Source organism: Saccopteryx leptura, chromosome 2, assembly GCF_036850995.1.
Source record: "Saccopteryx leptura isolate mSacLep1 chromosome 2, mSacLep1_pri_phased_curated, whole genome shotgun sequence".
Taxonomy (NCBI): Eukaryota; Metazoa; Chordata; class Mammalia; order Chiroptera; family Emballonuridae; genus Saccopteryx; species Saccopteryx leptura.
This window is the reverse complement of record NC_089504.1, coordinates 236,948,753-236,962,663: the sequence shown is the minus strand read 5'-3', so window position 1 is coordinate 236,962,663 and position 13,911 is coordinate 236,948,753.

Genomic DNA, 13,911 nt, shown 5'->3' with positions numbered 1-13,911 from the left:
CACCTGCCCAGAACAGCAGAGCCTCTGCCCAGCCTCCAGCTCCTTCCCCACCTCCCACTTCCTGGAATCTAGGGCCGGTGAGCCCTGCTTTCTCCTGTCCCCTGCCCAGCACCCCCAACCAATGTCCACAGTATAGGATTCCCACCAGGCCAGCTCTCATAGGGCTCTGGAACACAGGGGGAAACACTGGGAGCAGGGATGGCTCCAGGTTCAAATCCCAGCTCTGGCAATTGCTAGCTGTGCAATCTTGGACAAGTTACTGGCTGCTTCTAAAGACAAAACAAAAGAAGGCATTTCAACACTGATTGACTACGACCTCTAGGACTTTTGCTGCATTCCAGGTACTGTTCGGCATGTCTGATAGGTGCTATTATTACGATTCCCATTTTACAGAAAGGAAAACTGAGGCACTAAAATGCAGTTGCACAGAGAGTGAGAGGTGGAGACTGAATCCCTTCTCAGGACCCTGGATGCCAATCTCCACCTCATGTGGTGTTGCCAAGCTGAGCATACACCCAGTATAGAGCCGAGTCACCGGGAACAAGCCCTGCCCATCTCAGAAGCCAGGGGCACAGCACGGGGTGGGAAGGAGATGGGGGTGGAGTGCTAGGGATGGCACAGGCCTCAGAGGCACCCATGGCTACCTCCTCCAGGCCCCCTCACCTCCAACCCTGGGCCCATCTCAAAGCGCCTAAGGGAGCCATTGGGCTGGGGTGGACTCAGGGCACCTGGGGCCTCCCCTTAGGTCCCACTGTAATTAATCAAAAGGACACTCCTGGATAGTTTCCATCCCTTTGGGGTTTTCTCCCTTTCTCCCAGATATCATTTAATATATCACCTCGCTGGGCCGTACATACCTGCTCCTAATAAACCTCTAAGACTTTAATGAACTAAATAGCAAATTACTTTTTTATTCAAGAATGAAATTTCATCATATTCATAATTCATATTTTATTTCAGACATCTGCTGCTGATTACATTACATTTAACTAAAATTAGATGATGCTCAGAATGCAATTAAGGTTCTGCCAAATTCTTCGGCCCACCAATGCCAGCGGAGCTCAGCGGGGGCCGCTAGGAACCTAATATGTAATTAGGAGCTATTTTCTAGCTGTTTTTAAAGTCTGAAAATTAGCTGCCTTTATTAATCACACAGACAAATATAAAGTGGAACCAACGCTCGCTGAAATTTCTAAAAGGGATTTTTTGTTTAATTATACACCACAGAGCACTGTGACTCGTTTTGCATGTTGATTTGTTGTGCAGTGACATTTTGACAACTGGTTCTCAATTTGTCTGTCGTAGTTAGGCAACAACAAAGCCGACGGTAATACTTTAACTTTCAAAACCTTCAGTGTGCCAGGGAGAGGGAGAATGGCATTCCTTGCTGTGGGCCCGGAGCTCGGGCTCTCGAAGTCACGGGGGTCAGAGACACAGGGACCGGTAGGAGAGGGACAGAGGGGAGCTCATCAGACAAGCTTGGGGGGCAGGTAGCCGGAGCACTGGACCCGGCTCTGAGGGTGGCTAAGCGGAAAACCCCCTCTCGGGGCCTCAGTTTCCTCCTGTGCACCTGGAGGGGTTTAGATTCTGAGATCTCTAAGGAGCTTTCATAGGTTAAAATTCTTTTTTCCCCTGTTGGTCAGACCCTGTTCTAGTGTCTTCACATACTATCATTTAGGCTCTCGCAGCTCTGAGGGGGATCTTTTATTATCTCACTGAACAGAGGATGAAACTGAGACTTGGTGAGATTTGATGACTTGTCACCAGCCATCTGTTGGACACACCAGAACTCAAACTCTGATCCTGTTGACTCTAGAGTCCCTGGTCTTAACTACTGTATTCACCGGCCTGGCTCAGCAGCTCTGAGCAGAGTGGCTCCCGTGGCCTCGGTCCCACGAGTGCGGCTTGGACATGCTGAAGCAGCTTTTCAAGGCCTCGGTCTGATGCTGTAACCAGATGACCTTGCCCTTGCCCATCTGAAACTGAGTGCCCCACCTGCAGCCCTGCTGGGGCCAGGAAGGGGTGTGCAAAGGAAATTGTGGCAAGGAGCAGCTCAGGGTCCCTGAGAAGGTCTTCAGCCCCTGCGCAGCCCGGAGCCCACCCTATGCCCTCGGAGGCCCCCTGTGCTGTCCAGAGAGTTCTCAGGACAGGGGACCTGCCAAGGGGCTCAGTTCCACAATAACAACAACAACAGCAATAATAAGAGCAGACAGCTTCACTCTACATGCTAGGGCTGTGTGACACTTTGTGCCTGCACTGTCCCACAAATCTTACAAGGTAGTTTCACAGCCAGACTTGGGGTAGTAAACCCGGGTTCAAACCATTTCTGCCACTTCCTGGCCGTGGTGGCCTTGGCCAGGCTGCCTCACCTCTCTGAGCCTCAGTGTCCACATCACTAACGTGAGGATCTGACAGCCCCTCGATCTCTGGGCTCCAATGAGGACAGAACAGGATAATGGGTACTCGGCCCGGATGAAGCCTCGACCAGAAGAAGCCACCTGTTACCACCTCATTAGACGCATGGGGTCATTGAGGCTCTGCAGGGTGACGTACTTGCCCTAAGGTGCATGTCGCTGAGCTAGCACTGTACCCAGGCGGTCTGATTTCACAGCCCATGCTCTCACCCTGGTACCCTGATGCCTCCCCCCTCCTGCCCAGGGAGGGTGGGAAAAGGGCCTGAGGGTCCCAGGTGGGACCAAGGCTTCCCCATTTGGCCAACATCCTCTTCTGTCTCTCATCTCCTCTTGCCCCCGGGAGGGAGCGCCAAGCAGGGCTGGAGCCAAGGCATGGTGGAGCCACCATGGGGGTCTCTGCCACCACCGACCCCCGTCTGGCGGAACCAGTACCTACCACCTGCCAAAACCTGTTTTCAGCAGCCAGCCCTGCGCCTTCCTCCCGCTCCCAGACTCGCCTGATGAAAATGCCAACAGAGAAAAGGAGGTTTTTTTGGGTGACAATGAAACTGTCAATAGAATCTCAAACGCAAGGATAGGCAATGACTATTTCACTTACTCTGACAGTTGAGATTTTGCTGGGGAAGGAAAGTGACAGGCATCTGCTGACATCCACACCACTTCTTTAGGAGAAGAACCCGTGAGACAGGTGGCCCCAGGGACCTGCCTCGCCCAGGTGCCATTCGGGCTGGGGTGCTGCGGTTGTCCGAGGAGCTGGGGTCAGCCACGAAGAAGAGGCAGGAGGCCCCTGGTTCTACCTACTCATTTGTTCCTCCTATGACTCCCCTCAGAGCACTGACATATGTCTGGTTCTGTGCTGGGGCCACAGAAACAGAGATGAATCAGGAAAACTTCTGCCCTTGAGTGTTATGGCTTCAGTTGTGTCCCCGCAAGAGAGATGCTGACGTTCTAACCCCTAGTACCTATGAATGTGGACTTATTTGAAAATAGGGTCCTTGTTGTAGATGTCAGCAAGTTGAGGTTGTTTGGGTGGACCCTAACCCAACATGATGAGTGTCCTTATAAGAGCAGGAAAGCCCTGGCCGGTTGGCTCAGCGGTAGAGCATCGGCCTGGCGTGCGGGGGACCCGGGTTCGATTCCGGGCCAGGGTACATAGGAGAAGCGCCCATTTGCTTCTCCACCCCCCCCCTTCCTCTCTGTCTCTCTCTTCCCCTCCCGCAGCCAAGGCTCCATTGGAGCAAAGATGGCCCGGGTGCTGGGGATGGTTCCTTGGCCTCTGCCCCAGGCGCTAGAGTGGCTCTGGTCATGGCAAAGCTACGCCACGGAGGGGCAGAGCATCGCCCCCTGATGGGCAGAGCATCGCCCCTGGTGGGCATGCTGGGTGGATCCCGGTCGGGCGCATGCGGGAGTCTGTCTGACTGTCTCTCCCCGTTTCCAGCTTCAGAAAAATACAAAAAAAAAAAAGAGCAGGAGATGTCATGTGAAGATAGAGACACGTGGGGAGAAGGTGGCCATGTGATGACAGAGGCAGGCATTGGAGGAACACAGCTGTGAACCAAGGGCCACCAAGCTGGAAGGGATGAGGAAGGAACGAGAAAGGATTCTACCCAGACTCTTAGAAGGAATAAGGCTCTACTGACATCTTAATTTCAGACGTCCAGCCCCCAGAACAGGGAGAGAACACACTTCTGTTGTTGGGAGCCTCCTCGCTTGCGGTACTGGGTTATATCAGCCCAAGGAACTGATTTAAGGGCTTTCATGCCAACTAGGGAGTCAGCCAAAGGGCACCACCCCTGGCAGGGGATTATTGAAGAAGGGGCATACCTGGTCCCTGAACAGGGGAGACAAGCTGGACTCCAAGACAGAAAGGTCCTCCAAGCACCCACATAATCCTCCAATCTGTTGCCTTCTCTCAATCTGTCCCCAATGCCACTGTCCTATTCCAGCCATTCACCTCTCACCTCTCCCTCCATCAGCCATGCTATAGCCAGAGGACTTTCTCAAGCACAACTGAGACCTGCTCTCAGGTGCCTGACACCCACTCTGGCTCCCTGGGGCCCTCAGGATAAACCCTGCTTCTTGTCCGTGCCGAGGTCTTGCCTCATACCACGAGAACCATCTGAACACTGAACAGTCTGTGGCTTCCTGGCACCTACCTGCTCCAGTACTGCTCACCTCAGGGCCTTTGCTGCCTAGAATGCCCTCATTTACCTTCCAGGTCAGCCAAAATTCTGCCCAGGCACTTCTTCCTCCAGGAAGCCCTTCCTGATCACCTTCTTATACTCCAGGCTGCCACCCTCCTCCCACCCCCAGGCTCCCACGGAAACTTGGAACCAGCAGTTCTTTACTGCCACCGTCAGTTTTCTTCCCTGGCTCTGCCATGAATCCTGGACGGCAGAGGCATGTTTTGTTCACCTGTGACCCCAGTGCAGAGCTCAGGCTCAGGTAGTACACTCACCTGCTATCTCAGCCCCAGCCATACTCAGGCCTTGGCCAGCAAGGTGGCTCTGAAAACAAATGCTGGCTTAGCCATCTAGACCAGGGCTTGCTAGTCTCCTGCTTGTGATGCTCTGTGAGATCGGCCAGGGTCAGGAAAAGGAATCTGGCTTTGTAGGGAGGGGGAGGTGAAGCGAGGTCCGAGGATCTGGGCTTGAATCCTACTTACCAGCTGGCTGGTCTTGGGACATCATTTCATCTCTTTGAGCCTCAGCATCCTCCTTTGTGAAGTGGGAACAGCAATACCTACAACATGGAGTCTAACTGTAGCCATTATCAATAGTTTTTATTATAATGATGTTTGATCCATTATAACAATAATGGTTATCTTGTGGATTTCTGTTTCCAAAATCCAGGTGTTGTTCAAGGCCAGTTTCCCTGACCAAGTCCTCAGGACCATGGATCATATAAGCACCTTGTGAGAAAGTCCAGGTTCTGTTGCCCACTTAATTCTTATAACTTTTTACATATTAATATATCAGCCTCCCAACTCGATGATATCTCCCTTATCAGTAGGGACCATGTCATACTTCAGGGGCTCTGGAGGGACTCCACAGTGCTGGTTGAGTGATTTGACCCTTCACTGCCCACCCAGGGCCTAATAAAAACCTGAGACAATCCGGGCACTTGAGTTGAGGAGCCAGCTGCAGAGCAATGATTGCAGACCGGAAAGGGGTCAGGCAGACCTGTGTTTCCACCGGCCGAGACTGAGGTCTAGCTAGCCATTTCACCTCTCTGAGTCTCGGTTTCCCCCTTTGCAAACTCAGGACAGAATACCCACTTCTCAGGATGTCAGGAGCAGCATACATAAGGTGCCTGGCACACAAGACTGTAGATGAAAGAGCAGTCTCTAACCTGAGTCCTAGGTTTCACCCCAGCTCCATTCCCTACTGGTTGAGTAATGGTGGGCATGCCCTGCAGTAAGTGGTGGTTGTCATTTTATTGCACTGAGTTTTATAAACGTCTAGACCTGCACTCCTCCAGGGCTAAGGGCCTCCCAAGGTCTGGTAAATGGAGTGAGAAAGAGGGTGCCGATGGGTGCTGGAGCAGCACTCCCTCTGCCAATGGGGACATCTCCTACGCCTAGGGAACTTCCAGTCATCACTTCAAAGGACTTTGGAAACGCTACTTGGCTCACCAACATACTGGTTGCTGGGACAGGGAAGCTCTGTGGAGGCCTTTCTGTTCCTAAGTGAAGGAGGAAAAGACTGACCTTCTTGGTCAAACCCCATTGGAGGGCTGAAGAGGCAGGCTCGGGGCAGCCTGGGTTCCTGAGCTCAGCAGGGCAGCCACAGTGCAGCCAAGAGGGGCCGCTTTCTGTCTACTTTCTTTCTCACTCATTCATTCACTTATTTATTCTTATCATGTGCCAGCACTGTGCTAGACTTGGGGAGACCATCGTGAACAAGACAGCCACAGTGCCTGCCCGCAGGGAGCTGGCTGTTTACTGGGGAGACAGGTGATGTAACAAAAAATGAATGCACAGGTGGGAAATAAGACAAAGGAAAGATGGGGGAGGGGGTTTCAGGCAGAGGGAACAGCAGACAAAGGCCCTTGGATGGTACATAAAGGTGACTGGCATCATCATCGTCGTCTTCGCTCTCATCTGTCCTGCACTCCATGTGTCCTCATGAGCCACTGTGAGTTCATGTTTATTGTCTCCCACCCTGGAAGGTGAAAAGGCAGCCATGAATCTGTTTGGCCCACAATTATATCCTTGTCACCCAATCATGTTTGTTGAATGAATATGCAAAACGAATACTCAGGCAGGCACTGTGCTACCTGCCCTACATCCATTACTTCACTGAATGCCCGCTGTCACCTTCCAGGTTGGTTGTCTCCATGTTCCAGATAAAGACACTAAGGCTCAGAGGTGAAGTCACTTGTCCAAGGCCACACAGCCAGCAAGCAGCAGACCTGGGATTCAAAGTCGGTGCTCTCTGGGCTCTTTTGCTCCACTGCCCAGGTGCGAAGGTGTATGTGTGTGTGTGTGGGGGGGGGGGGGTTGGAAGGTGTATGTGTGTGTGGGGGGGGTGCAGCAGACAACAGGGCCCCCAGCACCACCTACAGAAAGCAGGTCAAGGGGGACAGCACTGCGGGCTCCATACATAACGTGGGTCCTGGGCCCTGTTGGCGGTTTAGCAGCCCGAGTGTGTGTGTGTAATACAAACAGCCCTAATCCCCTGTCAGTTAAACTGGATATCAGAGGAGACAAGCTTCCGAGCGGGAGGCCTAATTGAATCGAATTGAAAAGGCGGAATGGGCGGCCAGGCCGAGGAGGCGGGATGCCGGAGCGGAGCGAGCAGGTGCTGCTGGGCAGCTGTCTGGGTCTCGCCTGCCCCGGTCCAGGGGGCACTCCAGCCACCGCTGCCTCAGGGAGCCGGGCCGGGGTGGGGGGGCACACCGAGCCAGGGCACTCCACCCCTTTCGGCCTCCGCTCTATCTGCTGGCTCTGCCATTTTCTCTCCATCGCTGACCCTTTTTCTGTTCTCTGTTATCTCGAATAATGTCACTGCCTCTTTAGAATCTATTCATCAGAGCAGAAAGAAGCCAATGCTGACACTGATAAAAAAAAAAAATACCATCTGTGCCTCACGGGGAAGAGCTCTCAACCCCACCTCTGGCGCCAGCCCCGCCCCCACCCGCCTGCCTGCCATTTCACAGGGCACCCAGGGGTAATCAGAATCCACCGGGGGCGGGGTGCCCTCCCACAGGTGGTGCCCCCACTCCCGCACTCAGGCTCCACAGCCGGGGAGACTGGCTCGGGAAGAGCTCTCAGCCCTGGGTGATCATCTGTCTGCCGATGAGCTCGATTTGGCCATTTTTTAAAAAATTGATTATTCTTTATTGGTTGCCTATTTAAAAACCACAGTATTTTATCAAACATCCAGATTTCTGAATTCTCATTGAAAACCACATAGAAACAGTGGGTTATGGTGGGTCTACTACCTCACAGGGCGACAACTGGCCAGAGCTTTGGGGGGAGGGGTGGCCCTGCCTCCTCCCCGCGCCATCCGCCATCCCCCACCCCCAGCCTGACTCCTGAATGCTTGCGCTTGCAGGCTGGAGACCCCTGAGTGGGTGGGGTTCCTCAGACTGGTGCTGACCACACCTTGGGCTGGAAATAATATCAAGAATGATAGGAGGCCAAGGCCTAAGCATAAGTCACATAGCATTTCAGAAATCTCTGACTCCTGGGCAGTGCTCTCCCAAGCCATACAAGGCAGGTGGGGAGATGGGGGTCCTGACTGTATGGCCCTACCCACCCCTCCTGCAATCCCATCAAAGCCATTAGGACTCCTGCATCTGAGTGCCATCACACACACACACACACACACCCCCCCCGGGAGCAGGCTCTCATCCAAGCTCCCAAAGGGCATCGGCAGAGGCACCAGCATCTCCAGGGCAAGGACTCATCAGGTCAATACGCTCCTGCCTCCTTTCCTGACCTCGGAATGCCCACCTCCACCCCACCCTCTCAGCTGGTCACGAACTGAGTCAGAGCCGAGTGTGAACCCCAGCTCTGCTGCAAACTCGTGTGAGCACCGGCAAGTCGCTTCCCTTCTCCATGCCTCAGTTTCTCCGTCTGCAGAATGTAGGTCTTTGTGGCACTATCAGGGAATGCTCTTGATGGAAGGACATTCCCTCTGAAATGGTGGACTGGCCTCTCTGAGGCAGATGGCAGGACATGGGACCTGGGGGTAAGTAAGAGCCCTCCAATGCCTGCGAAGACAAGGCCAGGTGTGCACTGGCAGGTGCTGATGTGGGCCTGCAAGGGGGCCATTACGTACTCTCCGTACCACCCCAGCCCAGCTATGATACAGAACTCCCCTGCTCCGTGCAAGTCAGGGCACAGAGCAGACACAGCCATCCTGGCAACAGAAAACAAGTGCTCGTTCCAGCGGAGCTTCTCCTCCAGGGTCACATCCCCTACGTCCCATACCCATGATAACTACTGGATGGCACCATGCACCTGGGACCAACTCAGCCAAATCAGCCTTGTGACCCCAAGTCCTGCCCTATATTCTCCCTCCTGGGCTGGGTGGATGCGTCAGCAAAGCCCAGCCTTGCTTGCTAAGGAGAGGGGAGGGAGCCCAGGCTTTGGGGTCAGACGCTGCTGGGTTCCAATCTCAGCTCAGACCCCAAAACCCACAAGGTAGTGATCACTGGGAAGATGAAATAAGGGCACAAGGGTAAAGTTTCTGGAACAGTGAATGGGCAACATGATTTCTATGGATGGAAAAACCAAGGCCCAGAGAGGGCCTGAGGTCACACAGTAAGCTGCCTTTTGGCTTTCTTTTCACAGCTGGGGTGCCACAGGAGCAGCACTGTCCTTAGAGTTCAGAGACCCACCTCCGGGCCTAGCTTCTGTACCTGCTGATTTTGTGGTTGGAGCAGGGACTACCCTTTGGGCTTTAGTGTCCTCACCTGTCAAGTGGGGCTAACCACACTATCCTCACGGGCTTGCTGTGGGTAGGGGTGGAGACAAGGGGTGTGGAAACATGCAGAGCACAGGCTGGTGAGCCACAAGGGTAAGAGCAGCCCTACCAGTCATCTCACTTCCCCAGGGCCCAGCCTAGTTCCTGCTTTGCAGTCGTTGCACATTTCATATTTGCTGAATGAATAGTGACCGTGAGCTGAGGGGCCAGGTTTTGCCTGCGGCCCTTGGCAATCGTGGGGAGGATAGCAGCCCTCTCTGGGCTGGGAGGACACCCGGGAGGCCCCAGGAGGCCAAGTGCATCCCAGCAAAGCCTCTGTGCCTGCCAGCACTCAGGGGGGGTACCTTGGCCTCAGCCAGTACATTATGCAAATGCCTGGAAATGGATGTTTTCCTTATCAGATTTAAACACTGTGTGAGAAGAGACCCAGCTAATCTTTGGAGCGAGGGGGGGGGGGAGTGGGTTGGCAGAGCAGCCTGTGAAAGAGGCCGGATTCTGTCTCTTCTCCTGCATATGTGTGTGTGTGTGTGTGTGTGTGTGTGTGTGCATGTGTGTGGCTGCCCCTCTGTTAGCTCTCGAATATGGTAAAAATTGATGCATTAGGGCCTCACCATCACTTCTGGCTGCTTGGAGTAGGGGGAGGCTTAGGAGGAGGAGGCCCCCTCTCTCTCCCTTGGGCTGGGCCCACCCATTCCTGTCCTTTTTCATGGATGATTCTGGTTTGACTTATCAGTTTGAGCCAATGTAAGTGGGGCCGTGCCCCTTGCCTGTAGCCTGCACCATGTAGGGTAGCGTCCAGCCCCAAGTGGCCAGTGCAGAGACTTCCCACCCTAGTGGACAAGGACATGCCCTGGTCAGCCCCTGCAGCATGGAGGTCATCTCCAGCCTAATGGCTGGGGTTCAAGTCTAGGCTTTACCCCCTTAGCTCTGTGGCCTTGGACGGATCACTGAACTTCTCTGAGCAGCATCTGTCTGCTTCTCTGCAAAATGAGAGAATCACTCAGGCCTGTGATCCAAGGCACTCTGCAACCCAGAAGCTTGGCATCAAATGCATTTGGCAGCAAACGCAACACAGGCTGACACATTATGCATAATCTTTACTCTTCATACCTTTCACTGCAGATCTGGGGTGGTGCTGCCCCAGGTGCCAGGAGGGATGGACCACAGGGTGTCTATCCCTAAAATTGCAGACTTCTGAATTCCAAATCCCAGCTGGACCCGAGTTTCAGATAAGGGACTGTGGTTCTGTCCTACCTACACTAGAGTCATTATGGGAATTAAGTGTGACAATGTCTGAGATGTTTAGCACCCTGCCTGGCATTTTACATGTGAGGAAACTGAGGCCCAGAGGGAATTCCCTGGGCCACACAGTCAGCATGTGCAGAAGCCACAGAAACATCCGTCTGGTTGACTTTGGAGGCTACTGCCCTTGTCCGTTTCAGTTTTGAGAAGACTTGGGGTGTGGTGCTTGCTTAGCCTGGCGCCCAGCTTTTTTCTCTGAAGTGGGGAGACGATGGCCTGGGCAGCTGTGATCTTCGGCAGTTCAATCAAGTAGCCCATTTGTGGCATCGGCAGGGCCACAGGGATCCAAGGTATGGGCAGCGATGAGGACAGAGGGGGCAGGAGACAATTGAGGGGAAATGTGACGATGGCCTGAGCATTATACATGAAAACATAGAACAGGACTGGATAAAGAAGATGGGGTACATATACACCATGGTATACTATTCAGCTAGAAGAAATGATGACATCGGATCACTTACAGCAGAATGGTGGATTCTTGATAACATTATGTGGAGTGAAATAAGTGAATCAGAAAAAAACAAGAACTGCAGGATTCCATACATTGATGGGACATAAAAGCGAGACTAAGAGACATGGACAGGAGTGTGGTGGTTACGGGGGGTGGGGGGAGGGAAGGAGGGAGAAGGGGAAGGGGAGGGGAAGGGGTACAAAGAAAACTGGATAGAGGGTGACGGAGGACGATCTCTCTTTGGGTGATGGGTATGCAACAGAACTAAATGACAAGATAACCTGGAATTGTTTTCTTTGAATATATGTACCCTGATTTATTGATGTCACCCCATTAAAATAAAAATTTATTTATTAAAACAAACAAACAAACAAACATAGAACAGGCATGTTGCTTAATCTCTTGGGCCTCAGTTTCCTCATCTGAGACAATGGGCCAGGCACACAGAAGGTGCTAAGAGAGAGCCAAGGAATTGGTCCTAAATGAGCCGGCAGCCTGGAAGGGCTGGGTCTTGGCCATGACTGAAGAGGCTGCTGGCACTCCACGGGAGAGGTTCTCGGGGACAAAAAGTCAGCACCAACAGAAAGAACGTCGGTTACTCTGGCGTGAATCACAGTATTTGCTGCCTGTCTCCTGACGGAGATCTCCGCTAGACCAGGGAAATTTCCTGTGAGCTTCAGGCTGGGAGGGTGGGTGTGAAGTCCACCCTCCCACGGCAGGCGCTGGGAGCAGCTCCGAGTGCTGACTTGAGAGATTGCCGTCCTCCAACTGGCAAAGAGGGCACCGGAGCTACATGGCCACCTCTTCCGAGAGGAAGCAGTGGGAATGCCAGTCAGCATTAGCTGTGTTTCTCAAATAGCGACCCTAGGCATCTCAACCCAGGCGGTTTGGACAAACTGGGCTGGGCACTTGTAACCAGGTCTGTGTACCATCCTGAAATTTCTGGGCTCTCAGAGACACCCCATTTTTCAGCACAGGGCAGTTATAAAAACGAGCATCTACTGAGTACTTATTACGTGCCAGGCACTGTGCCAAGGGCTTCGCGTGCATTTTCTCACTCAATCTTCATGAAGCCTCTCTGAGCTGGGTGGGTACTACTACTGTTTCCATCTTCTAGATGTGGAGACTGCAGCCTCCAGAGGTGGCCTGGCTTGTCCAAGGTCATGTGGCTAGTGGGTGGCAGAGCTAAATGGGAGCCCAGGCCAAGGCGAGCTCTCTAGAACCATAACGACACGCAGAAATGACCTTAGGGGTCGCCTATCTCAGTGTCCTCAGCCCTGGCTGCACATCAGAATCACCCGGGAGCCAAACCAAACAGGCTGCCAGCGGTCCACTGCTGAGACCAGTTAAAACGGACTATCTGGGAGTGGGGCCAGGCATCATGGGTGGTTCTGCCGTGTCGCTAGGAGTAAGAACCCCAAAGCAGGCAACAAGCAGGCGTGATGCTACAAATGCAAATCGTCTGCAAATGTACTATCAAGGACAGGTGGCCCATATGGTGGCTGGTGGCAGTGGGTAGGGTGAGAGGCTGTGCTGGCAAAGACATGGAGTGGTACCCAGTCCCCAGGGAGTCAGAAAGAGGGAGGGTCTTGGTGAGCAGACAGATTCTGGAGGCCCAAGCCTTACAACACCCCCTCCCTTGGACTCTATACCTGCCATGGCTGTCTGTGGGAGCCCCAGGGAGGATCGCAGGCCCACCCCGTTTAGGCTGGACACACTGTCAACCCCCATCATCCCTAAGAAAACACTTGTCAGCCCTGGCTACTCATTCATACCGTGTGGGCAACTTCCAAAAAACACCCAGGCCCATTACCCGCTGTAACCAAGGGTATCAGAGACTAGTCCAAGTGTGGAAAGCAGCAAGAATGGCAGCAAACCTGCGTCCAGGCACGTAGGGGGCTGAGGACAGGTGCTGGAGTCAGTGTCTGGGTTGGAATCCTGCCTCTGATGCTGATTAGAGTGTGGCCTTGAATGAATTACTCAACCTGAGCTTCAGTTTCCTGATCTGTAAAATGGGGCCGAGACTAGCAATTACAATCCAAGTCTGGGGTAGGTCAAAAGAGATGATGTATGCACCATGCTCAGAACAGTGCCTAGCACATGGGAAGTGCTCAGCATTAACACTGTTTTATGTATTGTTTTAAAGAGTGGGGGCAGGGAACTCCCCATCAGTGATGCTGGGGCCATTTGTACGAGTTCAGCTGGGGCAGGTGTCCTTCCTGTCACCCCTATGTTCCTGGCAGAGCCCGGACAGGCCTGGCATGGGGGCTGGGGGGAGGGAGGCTCAGGTTCTGCTCTTCAGGCCAACTCCCACTCACCCTCTGTGAAAAGCGCGAGCTGCCCCCTAGCGGCCAAGGGCAGAAGCGCACCGAGCCATTTTAACCACATCCTGAAACCCCTGCCCTACCTAGCCCCCACCTTCCCTCCATAAAGCCAGCTCTCAGGTCCGGGACGCCTGAAGCTTCTGTTGGCAGTGTGCTAGCTACATGGGGATTTGATAGACTCTGGCACTTCGAGAAGAGCCTTGATGGTAATATAAAGTTCAAATCTGGCCAGGTAGGTGCCAGGCACTGGGCTATAAGCACTTGAGTGCTTTCCCCACCCAGACAGTCAATTTCAGAAAGGAAGGAATATTCCAGGACCCACAGCACGTTTTTGCTTCAATGTTTACAAAGGTCTATAAACTGATGAGTGCTTATGATTCTAGGAAGGAGCTAAAAAGCTTAAACTTCCCCTTCTTGGAAAAGAGCCTGGCGCTGTGCTGGCAGACAGAGAGCCCCGTGTCCTGGCACCCACCCCTGTCCAGCCA